This window comes from Zingiber officinale, chromosome 1B (genome assembly GCF_018446385.1).
Source record: "Zingiber officinale cultivar Zhangliang chromosome 1B, Zo_v1.1, whole genome shotgun sequence".
NCBI classification, from domain to species: domain Eukaryota; kingdom Viridiplantae; phylum Streptophyta; class Magnoliopsida; order Zingiberales; family Zingiberaceae; genus Zingiber; species Zingiber officinale.
The window spans coordinates 129,718,929-129,743,459 of record NC_055986.1 but is presented as its reverse complement, the minus strand read 5'-3'; the positions used below and the strand labels follow the sequence as shown (position 1 = coordinate 129,743,459).

At 35.4% G+C, this 24,531-nt stretch overlaps 1 long non-coding RNA gene across 8 annotated transcripts; it reads right to left on the bottom strand.

Moving 5' to 3' along the window:
• Window positions 1-9,428: 9,428 nt before the first annotated feature.
• Window positions 9,429-21,950, bottom strand: LOC121979081. Of its 8 annotated transcripts, none has more exons than XR_006111318.1 (6): window positions 21,364-21,950; window positions 19,451-19,552; window positions 19,306-19,373; window positions 16,308-16,375; window positions 10,315-10,444; window positions 9,429-10,237 (listed from the first exon to the last, which is right to left on the bottom strand). It is a non-coding gene; the product is annotated as an uncharacterized LOC121979081 (long non-coding RNA). The 8 variants fall into 8 exon arrangements; XR_006111320.1 differs by having other exon boundaries at window positions 10,326-10,444; XR_006111321.1 differs by having other exon boundaries at window positions 10,315-10,433.
• Between the last annotated feature and the right edge of the window lie 2,581 nt (window positions 21,951-24,531).

The window sequence follows — 24,531 nt, the reverse complement described above, 5'->3', positions numbered from 1 at the left end:
CGCAGCTCAAGAGATGAAGTAGAAGGAAATCAAAGGCTTTGAAATTGAGTGCCCCGAAGATATCTGAGAATACAAAGAACAGCAACCCAATGATTGGTGCAGCGACAAATTGACTAACCACATGAACAGCATACGCAATATCTGGACGAGTCACAGTGAGATAAACTAAGCTTCCAATAATAATTCTGTACAAACTAAGATCCGACAAAGGTGAGTCATTAGATGGAGAATATCGAGCATTAGTCTCAATAGAAGTATCAACAACCCTATTATCAATAAGACGAGCACGCTCAAACAAATCAAATATATACTTTGACTTAGATAAAAGATAACCTTTCAAGGAATAAGCAACCTCAATGCCCAAAAAGTAGTGTAGTATATCCAAGTCTTTCATAGCAAAACAATGAGTCAATTCAGACTTTAAGGAAGCAATTCCATCAGAATCATCACCAATAATAATCATGTCATCAACATATAATGATAAAAGAATACGACATGCTCTCGTACGTCTGACAAACAATGCTGAATCATGATTACTAGGATGAAAATCAAACGAAGTAATCACTATAGAGAATTTATCAAACCAAGCATGAGGTGCTTGTTTGAGACTATAAAGCGCTTTACGAAACCTGCAAATTTCACCAGGTTGGTGTGAAATACCAGGAGGATGTGTCATATAAACTTCTTCATGAAGATCACCATTTAGAAATGCATTCTTGATATCTATCTGAGATATTCTCCATCGACAAACAGAAACAACAACAATCAGAGTACGAACAGTCATCATTTTTGCAACAGGAGCAAATATTTCCTCATAATCCATGTCATACTCCTGAGAATAATCTTTAATAACAAGACGAGTTTTATATCGTTCGATAGATCCATCAGATTTAGTTTTGATCTTATATACCCAACGAGAACCAATGATATGTTTTCCTGGTGGTAATGGGACCAAATCTCATGTATGACTCTAATGCAAAGCAGTTAGTTCCTCAACCATAACACTCTGCCAAAGTAGGTTACAAACAGCTTCTCTATAGGATATGGGCTCAGAAAGACAATGAATAGATGCAACAAATGAAGCAAAAGAATGAGAATAACAAGAGTAAGCAAAATCTGGTAGTTTAGTAGACTTACGAACACGAGTGGATTGACGACGGTGGAGAGAAGGATCATCCGCAATCTCAGGAGATGATTGGGTGGTGGCAGAAGAAGGAGCATATGGAGCGGATATCTTGGGAATCAAAGTACCAGATTCAGTTGAGCAACTAGTAGGAGTTGTGGGTGAAGCTTCCTCAGTGTTGGTATTGAAAGGATCAATACAAAGTAGATTTGACTTTGTCATATTATGCGAACTAGTAGGAATAGAAAAGAATGGAATATGTTCAAGAAACACAACATGACGAGAGACATACAATGTTTGACTAACAGGATCAAAGCAACAATATCTTTTTTGACTAACACCATAACCCAAAAAGACACAAAGAGCAGACCGAGAGGCTAACTTATTACGACGCTCTACATGTGGACGAAAGACAAAGCAAGTACAACCAAAAACACGCAAAGAGGAATAGACAGAAGCATACCCATACAATTTTTCAAAAGGTGACAAACCTGAATTGTGTGAGGTTGGAATTATATTAATGGCATGAGCAGCAGTAAGGATTGCTTCCTTCCAAAAGGCACTAGGAACACTAGCAGACAATAAAAATAAACGAGTTGTTTCAACAAGATGTCTATGTTTCCGTTCAGCCACGCCATTTTATTCAGGAATATCTGTACACGAGGTTTGATGAATAGTACTATCAGAAGCAAGTAAATATGAAAATTGATTCGAAGTGTATTCACCCCCCCCCCCCCCCAAATCACAACGAAAATACTTTATGACACTAGAATGTTGAGTTTTCACAAGAGCTCTAAAGTTATTGAAAATTGTAAGATAATCAGAGCTGTGTTTCATAAGATAGACTCAATAGTAACGAGTGCAATCATCAATGAAGGAAACATAATACCTTGAACCTCCTTTTGTAGAAATAGGAGAGGGTCCCCACACATCAAAATGGATAAGATCAAATGGAGCAAAAGAAAAAAGAAAGACTTTTAGAAAATGGTAAGGCAGAAAATTTGTCCAGTTTACAATCACTATAATCAGAAATATCAAAAAAATTTAAAGGTCCTAATACTCCTGTAGAAGCTAAAAACTGCAAACGAGACGCTGAAACATGACCTAAACGGGAGTGCCACAAATAAAAATTAGAAGATGAACGACTCAAATGAAAAGATGATAAATCCACACTTGAAGCTACAACTTCTAGTACTTTAAATTGATCTAAAACATAGAGTCTTCCTTGTCTATGACCGATCCCAATCAGCTTCTGAGATCACGGGTCCTGAACATAACAATTGGATGAAGAAAAAGATATTATGTATCCAGACTCACATAATTGATTAACAGAAACAAAATTTAGAGTAAGACTTGGAATATAATAAACATTAGTTAGAGATAACGAAGATATAACAATTGAACCAACATCTGCTAATGACATAGGAGTACTATTAGCAGTCACAACAGATATAGATGAACTGGAAGAAAAAGAAATAAAAGATGACAAATTGGATGACATATGATGGGAGGTATCAGAGTCCAAAATCCATAAGGACGAAGATATATCTGAAATATCAGATGATGACAAACCTATATGAGAGGAAGCTGACATGGCAGAGGGTTGTGAAGTAAGGAACTGTTGAAACTGCTCAAACATATACGAATCATATTTCCATGAAGCATCTGCACGACCAGACATGATGATAGAATGAATAATTCTCAGAATAATCAAACTGTAAGGATACACATTTGTATAATCCGCAAAAAACAGATGTCAATGTCGAAATTAGTAGAAAAAGACGTTAGTACCAAAATTGGCAATATAGGGTGTTGACATCGAAATCGAAAGAAAAGAACGTCGACACTGAAATTAGCAACACAGAACGTCGGTGCCGAAATTGACAGAACAGGGTGTCGGCGTCGAAATCGACAGAAGCAGGATAGAAAATAGATGACGGCGCCGAAATCAACAGCAGCAGTAGAAGACGGCAGCAGCAACAGGAAGCAATAACAGAGGGCGGTAGAAAAATTAAGTCAGAAAAGGATAACCTTACTCTAATACCATGTAGAAATTAAGAGAAAGAAAAATTAACTATATTATTGAATCCAAAATTAATTAAGAAATAAAGAGTACAAGACCTTTATATAGTTAATTATAAGAAAAAATTTAAACCCTAAACTGAAAAGGTAAAAAAATTAAATCTAAACCCTAAACTGAAAAGGTAAAAGACTAAATTGTCCTAAGGCTATAAACAAATAATTCTAATAGATTATATAATATAAATTATATAATCTAATAGATCGAACTACGACATTCAATTTATCTCTGTTACATCTTAACCATTACATCATGCCCGTGAGGACCACTTTAATCATTTGTTTAGTTGGCATCAAAGTATCTAACTTACGTCAACTAATCCTGAGAATGATCGATTTTCCACCTGCCACTAGAGTAATCAGAAAGCACTCACAATAGATGACTTTTCAGCCCAATGTTCTTAGGTTAATTAGTCATTAAGGAAAATTTATCTGATAATTCACCTAAACTCATTATTAATTAGAGTAAAAGATGAAATCATTACCTTAGCAGCTCCTTCGAGATGACCCCACACTCTCTAAAATGAATAAATCTTGGGAACATTTATCTACTAAGGGGCCCTTTGTCGAAGCTCATTATTGATGATCTATAGTTGAGTTGTGTTGGTGTTCATAGGTTATGGTTGTGATGCTCATCTAATGATGTATTTTGTCATCTAAATAAGGGTGTCATTTGTACACGCACCTATATGTGTCAGCCCCAAAGAACCGAACCGAACAGAAGTAACCCATGTTTAAGTTTATTCACTTATTGTGTTTGGGCTAATTATTAACAATTTGGGGTTTTGATTGAGCTCACTAATAGTAATCATTAATCCTCATCACTTAATTAAATCATCAATGTAGTAAATAAAATTTATATACTTATGCCCCTGGCAATGGTACAGTGACATTGCACCAGTTACAACATATTACAAAATATTTTCCTCCAATAGGATGAAAAATCTAGAATGTTAGATGTTGAGCGAAGAATTATGTTCGTTTTCAAATTTATCTTTATGATCGATGGAAGTTTTCCGTGCGATCAGACCGATCACCTCATGTACTTAATCGCAGAGGTAAATTTACACTAGAACGAGCTCATGCTCCCATGGCAACTCTCGAGCAGAAGACATACAATGATACAAACCATGAATGCACTAGAAAAATAACATGTGCTTAACTGAAGCTTATACAAACGAAGAATATTGATCAATATAACATATAATAATTAACATAAACTTTCGCAATTATATATGAACGGAGGATTTAGAGTTAGAACTCATTAGTTTAACATATTTTATCCGGACTAATAGGAAGAGACAATGGCAAAAACAAGCTTTCAAAATAATTATTACTTGCATTAGTTCTTGACAGAGCAATTACTCTTGATTTAAAAATCAAGAAGAAAGAAATCTTAGATATCAGGTGAGGAATCCATGATTTACTCTCTCAAATCTCATAAGATTTTCTCAATTTAAACGATAGATTTTTGCTCTTATATCTATCCTACAATGAAAATTTTTCTTTCTCCCAATTTCTCAAACCAAACCCACAGTCAATGCCGGCGAAAGCAAAACAAACTTTTAAGTTTTTTGTCTTGACAAAGCAGTTGAAGACATGAATATCGACAAACAAGAACGAAGCTTAAGATGAAATACGAAAGTTATCCACCATACAAGTCAAAACACTTCGATTTCTCTTGAGATCCACTCTGACCCCACCATAAATGTATATAGTTGGTCTAATAAAATTAGCATGCAGCCTCCCACCCTAATTCGGCTACAAGTGTTAATTTCCGAACCAGTGAATTTAAAGTGGCTTTTTCAATACCATCAAAACATACCCTTTCAAGTTTGCCAAGTGGGGATATCGATTCCACAATATCCATTATCCGATGAGTCGTTTCCAGCTAACGCTAATTTATCTATTTATTTATTTATTGTTTTTGGATAGCTTAAAGCGACCCACGTATAAAGCACATTTCAAGTTCTTGTCACAATTAGGCAATCCTCGGCGGATCCTGATCCACGACATATACCGACAAAATATATTATTTACGAGCATCAAGCATCAGCAGTAATCGGAAGAAGTGGAAACTCAGCAAGGCAAATGGTGTACTTCAAAGGTTGGATATGTATCATGAATAGCTCATCACCTTCAAGTAAAAACACTTACGTGCGACTTTGGAAAAGCTTCGCGCGTGCACGGGCGATGACGTAGTGCCTACGCGGTGGTGCGAGCTGATTAGAAGGTTCATCTGGTTACGTTTAGAGTTTTGGATCAGTAGAACTGCAAATAAAGAACTGTAAAGGAGCCAGGACCGTTAATATTAAACTGACAGCCTCTCGGATATATATAAATGGGGAATTATATGATGATTACATAGATAGAGCGATGGTGAAACTGGTTTTAGTTATCCAAAGCAGTAGTGTGCTTGTGATGATCCTGCTGCTCTGTTTCACTCCCAGCAGCAGGTCTCGTGAGATTAGCTCAAAGGTAAAGATGAAATCTGCTGTAATCATTGGAGAGAAGGTGATCGTGCCGTCTATGACTACCAAGCATGAAGGAGTGTTTGTAGTGGAGTCCAAGAGACTTAGCCCAGGTGGACCGGACCCACAACATCATTCCATTAGCCCTTGATGTTTTGTGTGATCATGAATGCATGTTAAAGATGACAGATAGACTATAAGGAATGCATGTTAAATGTTTTCTGCAGCTAATAAAGACAACTTTGTACTCGCCCAGACAAGAATATATATATATATATATAGAGAAATATTTTTCTACGGTGTAATTCTTGTGGTTTAGTGTGATAGAGATAATTTGACATTCCACGTCAAAGCCACAGCGCTGTCGATTTTTTTCTGATCGGTCTACAGACCGATCAGTAGGTTCCCTGATCGGACTGATGACCGATCAGGAAGCATGTCCGCAGCGGTCCGCACGGCTTTGTCCGCAGCGTCCGGTCGCGACCGGATTCCGGCCGGATCACGACTAGATTTCGGCCGGATCGCGGCCAGAATCGGCAGCGCTGTGTCTGCTAGTGTTGCGGCAGATTTTGACCACGAAACGACCATATTCCGGCCGCCATCTGGCCGGAATCCGGCCGCGATCCGGCCGACAGTGGCCGGGCGTCCAGTGGAAGGTCGGCAGTCGGTTGTTTGGCGAGGTCGGCGAAGAAGACGAGAAGAGAGATGATGCTGCGTTTTTTTTTTTTTTTTTTTGCCTTTGATGTGAATCCCATCTCTACCACACCCACCAACCTCCAAAATCACTCTCTCTCTCTCTCTCTCTCTCTCTCTCTCTCTCTCTCTCTCTCTCTCTCTCTCTCTCTCTCTCTCTCTCTCTCTATATATATATATATATATATATATATATATATATATATATATATATATCTGCCTCGATATACTTCTTTCTTAACGTTGGTATGGTGGACAATTATAAATTGTGCGTGTGGACTAAGTAGACATTAGTATACTGCCCATGCAACGATAAACCGCACACGCTACTTGCATATTGTATTGGATCAGGATTATAATTCTGAACACAACAACAAATCCAGCATTTAAAGACAAACTTATTCTGTCACTAATCCGTCACAATATATGTTTAACACAGAATTAGTGACGGAGCATACTCTATCATTTAGATTTCTGTCACTAATATTTTTTATGGCGGAATATAAAAGGTATTAAATGAATCCGTACGTTATTGATATCCTAAATAGAATTTAAATTCCATTTATCAAACCAGCGGCAAATATTATTATTTTATCACTAATAGCGGCAAATTTATATATATTCATCACTAATACAATAAACAAAATTTATCGATGTATTAACGGTGGATATTAAAATCCTTCGTTAATCTTCCTTGCAAAATAAAAGAATTTCCCCATTTTAATCCATTTTTCCTATTTACATCCATATATAATCAAATACAACAATGCATCCATATGCTCACAAATACATCAAATCATCACAAACAATGATTTACATAACAAACAATACAATCCAAAGTATACAAACCAACAATACAAACACATTAACAAATATTCATTCAACAAAAATATAATCCATACACACAAAAATATCAAAAACTAATAGAATCTGATAAAAATCCTAATACATCCAAAATAATGACACAGTTTATATCATCTACCTAAAACATATAACAACAATCAAATCTTATCCCACTAGATAGAGTCAATTATATAGATCCTTTTACGTCATTGAACTCTATGGAGTTGAATGTTGGGCTATGACTCGAGCACTTGAGCAGAAGATAAAAGTTACAAAGATGAGGATGTTAAGATGGATGTATGGATATACGAGGATGGACAAAATAATAAATGAGAGCATTAGAGAGAAAGTCGGAGTTGCATCTATTGAGGAAAAACTCCAAGAGACACGTTTAAGATGGTACGGACATATACTTAGACGACCAATAAATGCTCCAGTTAGACGATGTGAAACTATGATAAACATGCATATCAAACGAGGAAGAGGAAGACCAAAAAAGACTTGATTAACAACAATAAAATAAGATAAAATTTATTTAAATATAGATGATGATATAATAGGTGATAGAGCTCAATGACGTAAAAAGATTCATACAACCGATTCCATCTAGTGGAAAAAACTTGGTTGTTGTTATTGTACGTCATTGAACTCTATCTCTTACTATATCATCATCGATACTTAAATAAATTTTATCTTATTTTATTGCTGTTAACTAAGTCTTGTTTGGTCTTATTCTTCCTCATTTAATATGTGTTTGTCATAGTTTCACATCGCCTAACCGAAGCATTTATTGATCATCTAAGTACATGTTCATATCATCTTAAACATGTCTCTCAGAGTTTTCCTCAATAGATATAACTCCAACTTTCGCTCTAATGCTCTCATTTCTTATTCTGTCTATCCTCGTATGTTCACACATCCATCTTAACATCCTCATCTCTGTAATCTTCTGCTCATGTACTCGAGTCATAGCCCAACATTCAGCTTCATATAATATAGTTGATCTAACTGCGGTTTTATAGAACTTGCCTTTAAGTTTTAAAGGTACTTTACGGTCACATAAAACATTCAACGTTCTCCTCCATTTCAACAATCTTGTTTGTATTCTATCTAAAATATCTCTCTCAATCCATCAATCGTTTTATAAAAATGATCCTAAATATTTAAAGCTCTCGGTTCCAGGCAACTCATCATTTCCTATTTTAACAATTATCTCATTACATTTAATATTGCTAAATTTAAATTCCATATATTCTATCTTTATTCTACTAAGTCTAAAACTTTTCCCTTCTATTGTTTTCTGTCAAGATTCTAATTTAGTATTACTCTTTCACGTGTTTCATCTATCAAAATAATAGCATATGCAAATAACATGCACCACGGTACTATGTCTTGAATGTGTGTAGTGAATTCGTTCATAATTAGTATAAAAAGATAGGGACTTAGAATTGATTCTTGATGTAACCCTATTTTTATTAGAAATGCTTTAGTTACTCTACCTGAAATCTTTATTTTAGTCGTTACATCCTCATACATATCTTTAATTAGTTTAATATATGTTATGCTAATACCTCTCTTTTCTAGAATTCTCCATATAATTTCTATTAGGACTCTATCATAAGTTTTTTCTAAGTTAATGAATACCGTGTGCAAATCTTATTTTTGCTCTCGATATTTTTTAATTATTTATTTAAGAAGATATATAACTTCTATTGTCAACCTTCCAAGTATAAACCAAAATTAATTTTCGGTCATCATGATGTCCTTCTTTAATCTTTTTTCTATTATTTTGTTTTTAAATTTCATGGTATGACTTATTAGTTTAATACTCATATAGTTTGCACAATTTTATAAGTCTCTCTTATTCTTATATTAGAAAACTAGAGTACATACCCTCCATTGATTAGGCATTTTTTTCCATTTTCAATATCAAATTAAATAATTCTATAAGACATTCAATACCTTGTTTCTCTAGTCACTTCCATACCTCTATTGGAATATCATCTGATCCAATAACTTTTCTATTATGCATCTCATTTAAAACTTGTTATACTTTTGAAGTTTAAATTCTATGATCAAAATTTAAATTTCAATACTCATTTGACATACTTAAATTATTTAAGTTAAGTTGATCACCTAAAACTTCATTAAAAAGTTGATGAAAATATTTCTTCCATCGTTTTTTTTATTTCATCATCATTTACTAGTATCCTATTACATTCATTTTTAATACATTTTATTTAGATAAGATCTCTTATCTTCCTTTCTCTCACTTTAGTTATTCTATAAATATCTTTTCCCCCTTCTTTTGTATCCAATTTTTAATATAATCATTTAAAGTTTCATTTATCTTCCTGACTAGACTTCTCTCTTCCAAACATCAAGTCCTGTTTAGATCAACCCTTAATAAAATTGACCAGACTTACATATATTGTCAAACATAGAAACCCTAGAGGTCGATTGCACCAACATCTTCTTCCTTCTATCAACGACATCATAATAAATGTTAGAAACCTTATCGGTGGAAAGAGGCTATGAACCTTCTATCTCTGCACTAGACTGAGATGACTACACAACTCTAGATGACTCATATTTCTTTTTACAGGTCTTATTAAATACCTCTCAACAAGTAGCAGATCTCTGTAATTTAGCAACTTACGTATAAAAATGCAAGTATATTAAAACTAATAAAAAAACATATGTAAATTTTTTTTATAACTTAATTTTAAACTTACCAAATCAGAGACATGTTCTACGATAGAAATAGTATCCAACAGTATGTTTTATGAATCCGGTGCTCGACCCAGCAGGCTCTAAATTGTGATTGCCTCGAGCAATCGCTGAATTGGACTGCCAATACTGAGCAGCCCAAATGGCTCTCCAAGCCTGTCAAACAGCATCAGGGACTTCAGATGGCTTGGTATCCCTCTGCCTCCACTTGTATAACATGTCCCTGTACAGTTTAGAGTAGTAGTTGTTCTAATTTTTTAAAATCGGTCTTGTGACCCTCCTTCCAAACATAGCTCTTCTACAATAACAGATTTTGAGAATTAGTATCATGTTAATTTTAAACTATAAAATACATATTATATTCAGAATACTTACTAAAAATTTACCATAATAAAAGTCCTTCATGTCTTGGTCTACAAGCCTTCGTGTAGTACTAGATGGGGACAATTATTCTTTAAACCTTTTGGATATGTAGGTTGCGACCTGTTGGTCATCTAGAATAAAACTACATGAAAAAATATCATGTATGAAATATATATGACAAATAAAAAAAAGATTAAGTATTGGAATAATTTAAATACATAAATATTTATCAGTCACCAACAACTCTCAAAACAATCTAATCACCATGTGCTCTATGTCCTGACTGCATGACTATATATGCAAAATCACAGTATAAGACATACACATTTGAAATAATAATGTCTTCTAACTAGGGAGATGAAAAAAAAATCATACAATATATCATGACATTGTTACTAATTTTTAATTACCTATGTTATTCTAAATCAACTAAATTAACATTTTATAAATTCTCATCGCTAGACTCCATTGTTACATCAACCTCCTCATTGTTACACATCTCTCCATAACATATTTTCTCATCTACAAGTAATTGTGATGTGAATTGCATTTCTGAATCAACTAAGTGTACTTCGACTTTTTTATTTTGATATGCATCATGGTTCTGAGCAGTTACGGTGTTCAAGATTTCTATGGTTGACCGAGGGTTTATTTGGCATACTACTAACCATTCACTAGATCTTCTTCTCTTCGTTGGGTACTTAAGATAAAATACTTGACCAGCTTGTACCACGAAGATGAAAGGCTCAAATTTGTTGAATCTTTTGTTTGCGTTAACCTCAACTAAATTGTAGAAAGCAGACCAAAAATTAAGTATGGAGCATGTCATGAACATTTGAACAATACACATATTTTTAAAAGTAAAGCAGGATACTCAACTTCTATAATTTCCTCAAGTCTATCATTATCAATGTTCGAAATTGCACCCAAGGCGGTCGCCTAGGCGCTGTGCGGCAGGATGCCGCGCCGGAAACCAGTGAGGCGGAAGCCCTAGGCGGTTGGGCCGCCTAGGCGGTCCTCAACGGTCCTCCGCGGGCTTCGGCGAGCTCAGTGGGCCAAGCTTTTTAAGGCATGTTAAATCTGATTTTTAGGTATTTGCCATGCGTTCGTTTGTTTCATCGCCCTGGCTGTTCGTCTTCCCTGATCGCTCCATGATCGCGTTGCTTCCGGTAAGTTTTTGTTTCCGTTCATTTTTGTTTCATCGCCTGTTTTTTGTTTCTCAAATCTTCGTCGCGGCAACACCGGACGCATCGCAGGTGTCAGACGCTGCCGGAAGCGTCCGGCGTTGCTCGGCGTTGCTTCGAGCAACGCCGGTAGAGTCGCGATGCTTCTGGCTGTGCCAAAAGCTTTCCGCGCGATGCTACCGGCGCCGCTGGAAGCAACGCCGGACTTCGACGGACGCATCGGACTCGTCCGGCGAAGTTTCCGGCAGCGCCGGAGCCCTCCCGCGAGCCGCCAATGGCGGCCCGTGGCGTCCGCCGTCCACGCCGTTGCGCGAGTCGCGAGACTCATGAAAGAGACGCGTTTTTAGCGTTATTTTTTTAATTTTTTTTAGATTTAATAAATTAAAACAATTCCTAACTCCTAACGGGGATAATTTTAATAATAAAGTTGAGTTCATAAACCCTAATAAAATTAAGATCCCAATTAAATATATTTAAAATTTATCTTTTTTATAATAAATATTATTAATTTATATAAAACAAATTTAAATATATAAAATTATATATAAAATTTTAATAACCATTATTAATTTATATAATCATATTTAAATATATAAATAATATATTTAATTTTTTTAAATAAATAATATTAAATATTAATTTATATATTAACATATTTAAAAAATTATAATAAATATTATCATTTATCACTTTATCAGATTTAAAAATATAAAAATATTTAAAATTAAAAAACATATAATACATATTAATAAATTAATAAATCATATTTAATTATTTATAAATTATAAATTTTATATATTATAAATTTATATTTATCGGATTTATATACATATTAAAATTATATTAAAATTTTAAATTTTTTAATAAATATTATTAATTTATATAAATCATATTTATAAATTTTATATATTATAAATGTATATTAATCGGATTTATAAATATTAATTATTAAAATTATATTAAAATTTTTAAAATTTTAATAAATATTATTAATTTATATAAATCAGTTTTAAAAATATGAAAATTAAATTAAAATTTTAAAAATTCTAATAAATATTATTAATATATATATAAGTATATAACAGATTTAATAATATAAAAAATATATTTAAAATTAAATTTATTTAAACAAATATCTAATAAATTTTAATATTAATTAGATTAAGATATATAAAAAAATATTCTCAGACTTGTTAATGACTTAGGCTACGTTTGGTTGGGTGTAATGTAATCAAATTTGTAATGTAATGTAATGTAATGTAATAAAATTTGTAATGTAATGTAATCTTGATTACATTACTACGTTTAGTAATGTAATGTATGTAATCTTTGATTACAAAGATGATTACATTCTTTTGTTTGGTGTCCATTTTTTTTATAAGGAATGTAATTCATATTATTATAAAATGACAAAAATATCCTGTGACCTCTATCGACGGTCGCCACACCTCTGCCGGAGTTTGCGGCAGCCATCGGCAACCAGCTGCCGCCGCCACCGTCCGTCACCGCAGCAGGCCACCGTCTTCGCCAATCGGCAGCGGCCGGCGGCGGGCGACGACCGGCGGCGACCGGAGACCGGCCGGCGAACTATTATCTTATATATGGTTTGATCTCTTCACAGTTCAAGAGAATATATGTTCTTGTTCATTTAACCATCTAAAAATAATTGCACTCATTGTCTTATTAGAAAACTTGAAAATAAAAAAGCATCTCTCAGTCTGTTGGTTGAGTATCATCAAAATTCCAAGAACACTTATGATGTCAGATTTTCACATTATCTGCAAAAATAATAAGAATAGAAGGACGTTGTTTTTTCAACCAAATATACATAACATATTGATCTCTCAACTCTTGTTTTGTTACGAATATTATTCTTTAATTTTCCTCAAAAATCTTTCAAATTGGTACATCCATTTGTATTGTATAGGACCAACTAATTATGCCTCATAAGGTAAATAAACATATAGATGTTCTATTGAATTAAAAAAATTAGGTGGAAATATGCATTCAAGCTTACAAATTATCATTGGAATATCTGTCTGAAGCCGAAGCATATCGGATGTTATAATAATGCTTGAAGTCAAATCTCTGAAAAACAAACTCAATTCCATAAGTGTTTGCCAAATATTATTAGGAAATAGGTCATGGAAAACTATTGGAATGTCTTTGCATGAACACGTGACAATCGTAACTATTCATTCCAAACATTTTTAATATGGTTCTATCCACATAGCGAGACATATTTGAGGCATATTCATCAGAAAATTTGATTATTTTCAACCAAGTACATAATGTCTTCTTACCTTTTTGTCCAATGTATAACAAATCTTCGAATATTTACTAGTTGTTTTATTCTAATGAACTTACGTCTGCTTACTAATTTTTTAATTCCTCACATGAATTTACTATATATTTAGTTTTCCCATGAACATTCATCATGGTATTGAAGATGTTATCAAAGATTTTTTTTTTGACATGCATTACATTTAAATTATACCAAATGAGTAAATATTTCCAATATGACATCTCTCAAAATATACTACCTTTTCTCCAATAACACTTGTTCATTCTAACAATTTACTTATTTATGTCATCAGAATTATCCTGATATACTAGTAGAAATTCATAGCCATCAATTTCATCAAGAACTCCTTCACATGACTTCCATACTGGGGGAAATTTCCTAACAATTTCATTCCTTTTGAAACTTTTCATATTTCGTTTGAATGAGTGATCAACTGATAAAAATTTTTGATAATTGTCTAACCAATCTTTCCACTGCAAGCTAATGAAAATGCATCTGACATCCTCATGCAATTTGAACATGCTAATTTGTCAGCCGTGCTTCATCCTGACAATATTAAGTATGCTGAAAAATCACTAATCATCCATAACAAAGCATCATGCATTGTAAAGTTTGATTTACTTGTAATATCATAAGTCTTCGATCCTACATTCCATAAATGATTTAACTCTGCAATCAAAGGTTGTAAAAAAATATTTATTTGCCTCTTTAAATTTTGAGAACTTTGGAATAAGAATAGTAACAAACATAAATTCATCTTTCATACACATCCATGAAGGTAAATTGTATGGTGTTAATATAACCGACCAAGATGAATATTATTGTCCATAGCTTCCAAATGGCTAAAATTCATCTGCCAAAAGTCCAAATCTCACATTACGTGGTTCCATTGCAAAGGAAGAAAATATTTATATCAAGATGTTTCCATGCAGGGGAGTTGTAAAGATGACGCATTCTATCTCCTTCATGTACATGGTTTTGATGTCACCTTGCTGTTACGGCAAATGCATATAAACTTTGGAGCCTAACAGTTAATAGAAAGTAACACATGACTTCTAAGAGAATATTTTTCTTCTTCTTCCCAAGTATACTACTACTCTGCTTATAATGAGAGTAATTTCACATTCTACATTCCATTAGTTTATTATTTTCATTCCAAAAGATCATACAATTATTGATACAATAATAAATCTTCTCTACTAGCAAACTCGAATCTCTAATCAATTTCTTTGTATTATAGAAACTATCAATCATGCAATTATCAGCGAGGAGTAACTCTACTATCAATTGACGCATATCATTGTAACATAGTTCAGAGAAATAATGTTCTGCCTTCATGTTCAGTAATCTTGCAATAGCTGATAGTTGAAAATGACCAAAAAGAATATCTTCCGATAATTCTCTTTTACTAGCATTTTACATGTCATACATTTTCTAAACTTCAGGTGTAAGTGTTTCCTCTATATTCAATTGATCATATGCATTCATTGCGTTGTAAACCATTGACTGCATTGTATTCACGAGCCCTGATGATTCCTCTAGAGCAATTGGGCAGAATGACAAAGCAACAGAATGTCCAATTTGATCAAATACATATGGCTCTCCATAATAATACCAGTTGTAATAGTTTAGAACAAACTCATACCTACATATGTATGTGTGTTTTCATTAAATCCTCATTACGAAAAGTTATATTTCTACATCTGCGTTGATTATATGAACACTTTAATAGGCATCATTACAATTCTAGATGAGACTTAACGAAGTTCACAAACTCTTCAACCTAGCAAAAAATTCTTGACTGATAAATGCATTATCTAATCTATTGTACATCTAAACATTGTTCATATACATTATATCCTAATAAGAATAAAATTTTCAATATAATTAATCATGTCAAACTAAGCATATTTATATTTAAATCATTCTATTTAATTTAACGTGTAAAACTAAGCATGTTCAACCATTGTACATATTGCTTGGCTAATATAGTAACATGCTCAGCGTGTTAAGCTCAGGATGCTAAATAGTTATGTATAATGTAGCATCATCAATGTTTTAATGCCACTATAATAAGATGACATCATAACTTGTTTCTGCATGAGAATTTTGAGCTACGTTGGATATATATAGGAGTAACTCATAATTTCATTGCTAAAGATGAGACAATTAATAGATGAGAGTTATAATAGAAATTGATATTCTTAGAAATTGACAATGTCGGGCATGCCATTGTTCGGCACTGGTCGAGCACTGCCGGGCGCAAAGTTCTCGGTGGCGGTCGAGCACTCAGTGGCGACTGAGCACTATAGTTTTCGACGACAGTGTAGCACTGCCAGGTACAGTAGTTTTCAGCATCGCCCGAGCACTGCCGGGCACGCATGGCAGTTCTCAGCGCCAACCGAGCACTGTGGGCACGGCAGTTCTCGACGCCAGCAAAGCACTGTCGGGTGCGGCAACGCTTGGCGCCAGTAGCCATGGTGAAATGATAAAAGGAGAGAGGGAGAGGGAAATACCTGCATGCCGAAGGGAAGATAGCCAATTGCCAGAGGAGAGTACGCCGGAGGAGGCGGTCGCCGATCACCTGAGAACGTGATCGTTTAAAGAAAGATCGGGAGGCACAAACCCTAATATCTTCCTAAATTTAGCGACGGACAATAATTATCCGTCGCTATTAGCAATAAAATATTTACTCCATCGTTAATAGTGACGGCAACATAAGTTATCCGTCACGATATATGGATAATAAATTAAAACCCCCAGCTAATTAACGACGGATTAGCAAACGGATATTATGTTATCCGTCACTACCAGTGATAGTCTTTAAAAATCTGTCGCTGAATCCGCCGCTAGTGCATGGTTTTATGTGGAATGCTTCGACTTGGCTGAAGAGATGGCGACTGGTAAGATGCATTTTACATTCACACTTTTCGTATTTGCATCAGACCAAAAATAAAAGGCCAGGAATTTTAAGAATGTATAAAAACCGAATATAGAAGCATTTGTAACCTAATTTGTTCAGTAAGTGGAGATTTGAATTACACTGGGTATTTTGCACTGTTTAGAATGGCAAATGAAATCATTCATTTTACTCTTAGTTCACCTGCTTGCTCGGTCCAAGTCGAGTTAATCACCCTGTTAGCATGATTGTTCTCTAGTGGCTTCACTTGCTCAGTTAGAACAAACTGCTAGGCTCGTCTGGCCCAGCACACTCATCTTATCCCATGTCAATTGATCCTACCATCTCAACTCGATTATCCACTGAAATAATCATGTAACCTTGAATTGATTTAACCAGGTAACTAAAAAGAGAATAATTCAAATCCATTATTCATTTCTCTGACAAACATAAGTGTATCATACATAAGAATCACAGACCCAACTACTTTCTCAGAATCGAACCACATTAGCAGCAGTCTCTGGATAATAACAGATGCAAGGTTTCAAAAGAAGGGTTAAAGTGATACATGACTGGCCGACGTACTGCATAGCGCATATGCCATGGGGCGTATACAAGGTGCCGTTAAAAATATTAAAATAATGGTTACATATATTAAACAATGTAGATTAATAAGTAGATCCTTAACAGCAATGTCAATCAATATATCCAATAAATTACTATTTTATTATTATCTATGTTGCGTGCACTAATTAGCTATTGATCATTTTCGTATAGATGTTTGAAATAACTGTCACTCATTAATTTGAGATGGTAAGTGTTAGAATATAGATTAAGTTCCACATCTAAATCTTAGATAAATTATTGGTGAATTGATCTCAGTTAGCAGATCCATTGGATTTTTTGTTCCAAAGGTTGTAAAAATGCCTGACTGTCAAACAATAATGCAATTTTCTCAAGTGTGTTAAAGCAAATATTCAGTTGCCAGAGATGATAGGCAACATGATTACTGTATGAAGTCAATAATGGAAAAGCAATGTTATTTAATTAATTCTTTGCAAGAAATGAGTTAATGCATTTACTGTAACAATTACATAATTAGAAAGTTAGAAGTTGGCCTAAAAGCTAGCTAGAGATTGTTTCTGGTTTATATTATGGCCACAGATTACCTTTCCGTTCCATCACTGGGAAGTGGGAACTGAGGAATTGAATGCTGAGCAACAAGTACTTAATCTAATGAGAGAATGTAGGGAACTATCCTGGTGTATGATAAATTGATGAGTTTGGAAATCATGCAAATCATATGGTCTACATCTTAGTACATTTGCTTTAAGTAGATGACCATCTCTTACTACATTTTAAATGTTCATGGTAGAAAGATAATGTATTAGTTTCAAAAGATGCTGCGAGAAGCTACTTAGATTTCTTTTAAATAATCATGCAAAAATGACTGATTATATTCAATACAAAGAAGTAGCTGCATGCAAGAACAAAAATATTATTTTTCTCAAAGTTTTATCATTAAGTACATTCAGTGAAAAAGACCACCCCACAACTTTTTTCTGTTGTAGTTGCTGAGAACTTGTCAAAGATTTGAGATAAAGGCACAATTCTAATGACAACGAACCGCTAACAGACTCAGGAATCTCAGCCTTTTCTCTATCAATGTCATGTAAGCTTCTGATAGTGCACTTTCTCCACTTCAATTGGCTGGATACAGATCAATCTAATGTTAAGCTTGTGTGGAACCTAAATCTCTAACTTTTGAGTTAGTCTGTCTCTTCTTACCTTCTACTCAAGGGAGAGGACTCATGATTATCTTGTTAGAGTTTATCCTACCCTTTAGTGGCATGGAATAACTGTCTGGAAGATCTTAGACTACTCTTTTGGTGTACCTCTTACGCAAATGATGGAGCACCCAGCAAGAAAAAGGTGGATTGGTATACCTACTCTCTCTTAGGCATATTTCCCACCATTAGAAACGCCAGGATAGCTTCAACCACATCTGAAAAGGACAAAGAACACAGTACAGAATTCCACCAATACATCCTCACATCCCTTGTAAGAATATACTCCAACTTCTATCCAAGTTGTTGCACCCAAGTGCAAACTCAACCCCAGAATAGGTGGGTTAGATCAGCTTTAACACCTAGTATTACTGTTATACCATGCAGACACAATTTGAGAACGATATAACCAAAAGACGACCATTGGAACCAGCTGTGCATGCAGACACAATTTGAGAACGATATAACCAAAAGACGACCATTGGAACCAGCTGTGCAGAACAGTGCAGCAACTGCAGCTTATAAAGTCTCCACCAAGGAACTCTCAAAAGCCTATTAAAACACCCTCCATCTTTTACATCAATCTATTTTGTTCCCCAAGCACTTTCTTGCCCCCTGGCCTCTCAAAATGCACTACAAGTGTAGGTTTCCAAGATAGCAAGCTGAAGCTTTCATAAAAAAGGATTAAAATCAATAAGCTTTAGGGGTGTAGGTTCAAGAGAGTTATAGAAAAGAATCATCATCCACACATCCAAGTCTAAGACAGACATCCAACAGCGGATAACCATAATCATGGAGAAAATCCAAACAAGGAAATAAATACATTACCTGAAAGAAGAATGTAATTATAGAAAGCCGCCTTCAAGACTGCAGTACACCTAGACACTGGGAATCCACTGCCACAAATGAAATTGAGCATGGATTGGAACAAATATGCACAAAGAAGATAGAGAGAAAGAAGTCAAGATCTTACCGCCATAATAAACCTCACAAGTTGCACAAAACATAGAAAGAGATGATCTTTGGATGCTCTGATCACTGTTCGTGAAGGAGAGCTCACATCCAACATGGAATCCTTACCTCGTCAAAAAACAACACATGTGTTACTTCCTCCGGAAGGACCATAAATCTTGGAAGATAATCATTTAGGGGCTTGTTTAGATTTTGTGAGCAGTTTTGCATATTGCACAATTCTTAATAAACATGTAAACTAGATTCTAGAACCAAATTATTCATTAAAATTTTAGAACATAGTTAAATGATCATTTTGTTGGTTGGTTTGAGTTTGAGCTTCTATGTGAGCATGGGCTTGGTAAAATTTGAGCTCAAAAGCTTAACAAACTTTCTGATAAATAAGCTTGAATAAGGATTTGGAGTAAAGTGCAATAAATGCTCATGCGAAGGATTTTTAATGAGAAACAAGACTATACATAGTAAAGTGTTGGTGTATAATTATTCAATTCCCCTATTATAGATTGAGAAAGGTGTTGGAAGTTAATTACACAATTTGGAGATATTTGTCGGAGTTACCAAAAACATTCTAAATTGAAATTACAAAATAATTCAGATTTATCTGTCAAGATGGCTTGATCGGATAATCTCAAGCTACTAAATAGTGAAGAATGAACTACTTGGAATGACTGAGTTGCGTTGTATAGCCGAGTCACCGAGTCAATAGAGTCCCGAATCGTCGAATCAGCCAAGTCAGCCAAGTGTCGAGTCACTGAGTCGGCCGAGTTCTCTAAGTGCCGAGTCGACCGAGTGTCGAGTCAGCCGAGTGCTCCAAGTGCTGAGTCAACCGAGTGCTCCAAATGTCGAGTTAGCCGAGTTGGCTGAGCCCAAATGGGGTCGTTCTACCGGTCAGGAAAGTGATGTAGAGTACTCAGGAAAAAATCTCGAGTCTAAGTGGGTTTCCGAGTGCTCGAAAACAAAGACACCAAGGACTGCATTCAACGCATTTTAGATTCATCCCTTCCGGCGATACGATAGGGTCACGTTGGATGTCTATTTCCTAGGATACAACGACATAACCAAAAATGCAACCTAGCACAGGTTGTTTGTAGCGAACTGAGAGAGTACCGAACACTATCACAAGTAGAGTTGTCGAGTGGTTGCACCGCATAGAGAATGAACAGCGAACAAAGGTGGAGGGGCTTCTTTGCTTCTGTGTCTCTATCTTTCTTCTGCTCATGGGCAAGGCCTCCTTATATAGGAGTCTCATCCCTCCACTACATTGAAAGCCGAGTAACGGCCATTCAATGCCCCAGGCTAATGGCAGCCATTAGTCATTAATGGTCGGCTATTACTGTTTGGGAGGTTATGGAATCGCCATTATAAGCCAACCACAAAGCCACAAACTCCCCAATATGGAACTAAACTCTCATGCACTTGGGAGACCATTCTCATCCACCTCTTTATTTTCATTCACATTTCCAACAAAAGGTTCTTCGAGTGCCAAGAGAAAATTTCTAGAAGAGTACAGTAAGAGGTCGACCTACTTCTAGCATATCACATCCTAATATATTCATCTTTGATCAATAAAGAAAATCCACTATTAACGAAAAAATGAACAATAATTATGTTAAAGATGTATGCTGTTTGTAAAAAAAAGAAAGAAAGCAGTTTTATCCAGCACACTGGACCAATTTCATAATCCGAGTAGCAATATGGGAAGGTAAATTGGCTACGAATTCCCCCTGCAAATCGATGACGTTCATGCACAACCAATATGTTCAGATCAAGTTTAAACGCTATAGAAATAATAGAGATGAACTCTAGATCATACAAGAAAAAATGTGGTGATTGTTTTCAGGAAAATCCATGAAATAATGAGACAATCAAAAGAAATAAAGAAGGAGATAAACGGGAGGGCGAAGAGAGGATCACCTAATCGTCTCTTCAGTAAAACATGGAACGAGAGATGTCTCCTCGCTGCTTCGAGTTGCAAGATCCACAGAGCGGACACAACGGATCAAATTAAACAATTCGACGCCTCAAATGGCAAATGCAAAATGACTGATTCGGTGATCGAGGTGGTACAAGAAACGGAGGTGAGAGCGTAGCGCGTTCAAGAAGAGAGGGAAGAGGAGAGGGGACAAAAATGGAATTTCGATTGTGGGAGATAACACGCGCGAATCGAACCCAAAACGCGAATCCTCGGCCAGACCCAGCACAAGTTAAAGTGGGCGAAGATGGAATTTGATTAGGGTTTCCGTGGCCATGGCGACTGCGCAACAGCAAGGGGGAGCTCGATGAGCAAAGAGGTGGATCAGCTGAAGCCGGGGGACAAGCGGCCACCTGGCTAACATGATCGAGTCCAAAACCGTCCTCCGCAAGGGAGGCGACGGCCGCACCCCGCCTCCGCCCTACAAGAATCGCCGAGTGCCTCATAGGCGACGACGCCAGCACCATCCTCTTCACGGCTCGAAGCGAACAGGGTTCCGAACTCTTTCTGAACAAAAAAATTATTCTTATTTCCGATTTCATAATTTCTAAAATTCTTATTGCCTAAACTATTTGAAATTACAAAAATAGTAACAGAATATTAAGCAGAAAGACTGTGATCCAAATAGAAATTGTTTTTAAAAATAAATAGATTATTTTATTTTATTTTAGTTTCTCTCTTTTTAATATAACATATTATTTCAAAAATACCAATTAAAGGTAATATATTACAAGATTAATTATAAAGATTAATAAAAGGATTTGTAAGTAACCCGAATAAATTTTAATGTGATCAACCGATTTAAATTAGACTCTACGGTTTGATATCTTGTGTTTAATTATGTAGGGACTTAGAATATAAAAATCGAATGAAAGACACAATGAGCGAGAAAGATAATATGGGAAGCGAGAGGACGGGCTCAATGTATCCGAGGGGCGAAGAGCTGCGAAAGAGTACACTGACCGAGCGCTTCCGAGAGACGAGAATAGGGGAGGAAGACTGCTCGAGAAAACTGGAGTAGAATTCAGATGAACTCAACTCTGGGCAACAAGAAGATCACCCAAGTGATCGAACAAGTCAACTTGAGTTGACTCTTTCTAAGGGCTCGGACTCTAGGCGCCCAGACCAAGTCTAGGCACCTGATATGTCCCGGCTGTTGGTTGCTACTCGGAAAACCTAGATGTTCCACTGTACAAAATTTTTGTACAAATGTCTGAACCTTTTCCTAGCTACCGTGTGTTCTTTTAAATTAAATTTTGGATCGCCTGCGGAACTTAACACGTTTGATCCAAAACTTAATCTATTTGTTCTTTTAGGTTTTGACTTGGATCTCCTGCGAAACTTAACACGTTCGACCCAAGTCACCTTAAGTTATTAATTCCATTAAATATTAATTTCCATAATTGGTTCCCAGTACTGACGTGGCGAGGCACATTGCCTTCTTGGATATGGGAGCAACCACCACCGACTAGACAAAACCTCTTATGGAAAGCTAATATTTAATTTCCTAAAATAACTTTAGGTTAACCGAAAAGAACAATCAAATCACAAGGAAAAATAAAACAAAAGAACACAACATCGAAAAACATATTCGAAATACTAGAATCGTAAGCCTCTTGTATTTGGTATTATTTCCATAAATAACTAGTATGATGCGGAAAGGAAAAATTACTAGTTATACCTTTTAGAAAGACTTCTTGATCTTCTACCGTATTCCTCTTCTAACCTCGGACGTTGTGTGGGCAACGATCTTCCGAGATGAGAAATCACCAACCACCTTCTTCTCCTCCTAGCTAGGTTCGGCCAACAATAAGGAAGCTTCACCAAGGAAGAAGATCAAAACACCAACCAAGCTCCAAGAGATGCTAGCTTTCTCTCCTTCTTCTTCTTCTTCTCCAAGTAGTATCCGGCCACCATAAGAACTCCAAGAGGGATGAAGTATTCGGCCACCACAAGAGGAAGAGAGGGAGAGGATGATGGCCGGCCACAACACCAAGGAAAAGAGGGAGAGAAAATAATAGAGGTTGTGTCTTGTGAAGGCACCCTCACCCCTTCTTTTATATTCCTTGGCCTAGGCAAATTAGGAAATTTAATTACAATAAAATTTCCTTAATTTCCTTGACATGATTTAATTGAGAAAAATAAAATAAAATTTCCCAATTTAATCTATATTGGCCGGTCACATCAAGGGGAAACAATTTAGACAAGTTTTAATCAACAAATTAAAACTTCCTAATTTGTTTTCGAAAATTTTAAAAAATAAAATTTCTCTTCAAAAATCTCTTCATGGTTGATAAAAGGAAATTTCTATAATTTTAATTTTACAACATGTGAATAATTTTTAAAGAGAAAATAAAATATCTCACCAATCTACAAATAAGGAAAGAGATTTAATCTCTTTCTTTAATCTTTTGTAGATCTTTTATAAGAGAGATATTTTAATTTTAATTCTCTTTAATAAATTATTTCTTCCACATAATAAAAATTAAAATTAAAATTCCTTTTTAATTTAATTTGGCCGACCCCCACTAGCTTGGGTTCAAGCTAGGGCCGGTCACCCCAATTTATACCTAGGCTGGCCCTAACTTGGTTCCCAAGCTAGCTTGGCCGACCCCCTATTGGTGGGTATAGAAGGTGGGTATAGGTGGGTATAGTACTCTATAAATAAGAGGCTACGATAGGGACCGAAAGGAGGAATTGGTTTTGGTCTCCCGATAAAATTAAGCATCCCGTGTTCGCCCCGAACACACATCTTAATTTTATCAATAATAATTCATTCCACTAGAGAACTATTATTGAACTACCGCACCAATCCCAAATTATATTTTTGGGCTCCTTCTTATTATGAGTGTGTTATTCTCCCTGTGTTTAAGATATCGAATGTCCACTAATTAAGTGAGTTACTGACAACTCATTTAATTAATATCTAAATCCAAGAGTAGTACCACTCAACCTTATTGTCATGTCGGACTAGGTCCACCTGCAGGGTCTAACATGACAATCCTTATGAGCTCCTCTTGATGACATTATCAACCTAGTATCTCTAGGACACAGTTTCCTTCTATAATCAACAACACACACTATAAGTGATACAATTTCCCAACTTATCG